Consider the following 3629-nt stretch of genomic DNA (forward strand, 5'->3'; position numbering starts at 1 on the left):
GTATATGGATCGGAGTGTCACGTTCCGACACCAGGATAGTATATGGATCGGGTGTCACGTTCCGGCACCAGGATAGTATATGGATCGGAGTGTCACGTTCCAACACCAGGATAGAATATGGATCGGGTGTCACGTTCCGGCACCAAGATAGTATATTGATCGGAGTGTCACGTTCCGACACCAGGACAGTAGTAGTGGAGCGGAGTGTCACGTACCGATACAAGAGGAATAAAGATAATGAATCTTGAAATATGCTAATATACTCAATCTAAAGAACATGTTTCCCAAAAGAGTATTGTGTGGAGGCTTGAGTCCTCATAAATATGTTCGGTGATGTTATAAATGATTTTTATACTTGTTGCTATCACCTGTTAAGAATATTAGTTGATTTTATGATGTTATCTGAGATATATTGCTTTCTTTTTTGAGTTGGCCGATGATATCTACTCAGTACCCGTGTTTATACTGACCCCTACTTGTATTTGTTTTCGTTGTTATTTGTGGAGTGCAGCAAACGTACCGTCATCTTCAACTCAACCGCAGCCAGTCTTCATTACACCGGATTTCAGGGTGAGCTAATGCTTCTAGCTTGGACTGGATCTTCTTCCTCATGTCTTGATGCCTTGAAGTTCCGGCATGGACTAGCTTTTGTTTATTTTAGCTTCTTAGAATACTCCTAGTTTAGTAATTTGATCATAGATGTTCTTGTGGTGATGACTTCCAGATTCTGGGGAATCATAGATGTTGAATTTTAGAAGTTATTGAATTGGTTTTTATTAATGAGTTTAAGTCTTCCGCATTACTTTCTGTTGATATTATATTGAAATGTTAGGGTTAGATTGGTTGGTTCGCTCACATAGGAGGGTAAGTGTGGGTGCCAGTCGCGGCTCAGTTTTGGGTCGTGACAAAAAAATTCAATGCATGAAGGAAATAGAGAATTGTGTTAGATTATGAGTTAAAACATTTCACATTTGAGGAACATAAAATGTTGATATCTTTAAAAAAATTTTATCGATCTTCATATATTTTCGCAAGTTGTATCTATTTTCTACAATGTTATCATCTTCTTTTTGTTATATTTGCACCATAAGCTTTACATTTGATAAAATACTAATCATTGATCAACCAATTCGTAATGAAAGGTTCATTATATGTTTTAATGAAGAACTACTTTTTTATAATCTAGTAAATATTTTTAGTTTACTTTAAATGCAAATATACTATCCTATTCATTTTATTTGTAAGTTACTTTTTGACATCTTTTAAAATATTATTTTTCAATATTAAAACTATTTTTATTTATTCTTTAATTTCAATCTAGTATATGTTATTAATTTACCACACTTATTTCTTTTCGAGTATATTAATTAGAGCCAAAGTAAAAGTAATTAATTATATTTTTTAAATACTGAATTTTATATTAAAGTAGGCATTTTTAGTAAGTATAATGAATAAAAAAATATTAAGAATTAAACTAAAGTAATAGTAAAATAGAGTAATGAGTTATATAACAGTAACTCATAAAAAAGTAAAGTAATAACAAACTGAGTTGATGGTAATTGTTATGCCGTAATTTATCTATCTTTAGAAAAATCACTTTTTTTTTGAAATATTTCTAAGTATAAATTAATTTAGAAAAATACTTAAAAAGAGTCACTGCTTAATTTTTTAAAAAAATTAAGAAAACTTAATTTAAGAAGATTTTAACAGATTAAATCTTAATAAATTTAGAGAAAATGGGTAAGAGGTTCTTATTTACGCTTCAAGAAGGTTTTCAGGGCACTTGAAGTGTCCGCAAACATGCGGTAATCCTACGACTTAGATTAAGTGTTAGTTTTACTATTTTTAGGAACATTATATAATATAATAATTAACAATATTCGATCAACTTTATGAAATTATTTCAACAAAGATTAATTTTTACTTTTATTTTAAGAATATGGAACCTTAAGTAGAGTTTTGAAATTGATTATAAGTGAATACAATTTAACCAAATTAGATTTTTTTTTAAATCATTTTAAAAGATAATTACTCAAACCAAACTGATCAATTTGAGCATGAAAACTGTAACGACCTGTTCAGTCTTTTTGAGCAGTAGAGTTTATTTCTGGTAATAACTGTCTGGGTCGACGGATCCCACGACGGACCGTCATGGGCACGACGGACCGTCGAGGGTGTCTCGTTCCAAAACACTTAGATTCTGAAAATTTGGGTACTGAGATCGACTCTCTGAACTTCACGACGGAATGGCAGGACGGACCGTTGTTGGCGCGACGGACCGTCACAAATCTTTCCACAGAATTAACTCTCTGAAGTTTACGACAGACCTGCAGGACGGACCGTCACAGTCGTGACGTACCGTCACAGACTGCGTAACCCTGACTAGGTCGGATTTCTGTTAAAAGTTTTTAAGGGGATTTTTGGACTATTCATGCTTAGAGTTATAAAATTAGTGGATTAATGTTAATAATTCAATTACTTGGGGGTTAATGGAGATAACCTTGAAATAAAAAGTGGGTTATTTTTATCATCTTTTATACTTAATTATATGACAATTAGGGTAAAAAAAAGGGTTTGAATAAGAAAAATAGAAAGAACAGAGAGAGAAAGAAGAGAGAACGAACGAGCGAGAGAAGAGAGAACGAAGAGGAAAGCAAAGATTTTGAGGAGTAGCTTGCGTGATCACGAATTCTTCGGTGGAGGTAGGTTATGGTTTATGCTATTTCATAGTAAACTCTTAATAGCGAATGATATGTATTGGGTAGTATTGTAAAGTCTTCTATATGCTTAATTGTATGCTTGCATGATGTGATTATGTAATTGTAGTGGGTTGGAAAGATGAGGCTGTGAATCTTAAACCTTAAATCCACTTTGTTAATGATGATGCCTTGGTATAAAAGAAGGCTTGATGAACTAAAAGAATGAGGGTAATGGATCGGGTGTCACGAACCGACACGTAGTAGTAGGGGATCGGAGTGTCACGTTCCGACACAAGAAGGACAAAGAGAATGAATCTTGAATTATGCTAATATACACCTATTTGAAGAACCTAATTCTTAAGTGAGTACGGTGTGGAGGCTTGAGTACTGACCCCTACTTGTATTTGTTTTTCTTGTTATTTGTGGAGTGCAGCAAACGTGCCATCATCTTCAACTCGTCCTCAACTCTAGCCAGTCTTCATCACGTCAGATTTCAGGGTGAGCTATTGTCCCTAGCTCGGACTGGATTCTCTCTCATTCACGTCTTGAAGCCTTGAAGTTCTGGCATGGACTAGCCGTTCATTTATTTTAGCTTCTTAGATACTCTTAGATTTAGTAATTTGAGGATAGATGTTCTTGTGGTGATGACTTCCAGATTTTGGGAATAATAAGTATTAAATGTTAGAAGTTATTTATTGGTTATATTAATGATTTTTAAGTCTTCCGCATTATATTATGTTTATTATGGTTGAAATATTGGTAAGAAATTGGGATTAGTTTGGTTGGTTCGCTCACATAGGAGAATAAATGTGGGTGCCACTCGCGGCTCATTTTGGGTCGTGACAAACTTGGTATCAGAGCATTAGGTTCGTTGGTCTCATCACACAAGAACGATTCTAGTAGAGTCTTGAGGAACGGTAGGGGGACGCC

This window comes from Solanum pennellii, chromosome 9, assembly GCF_001406875.1.
Source record: "Solanum pennellii chromosome 9, SPENNV200".
NCBI classification, from domain to species: domain Eukaryota; kingdom Viridiplantae; phylum Streptophyta; class Magnoliopsida; order Solanales; family Solanaceae; genus Solanum; species Solanum pennellii.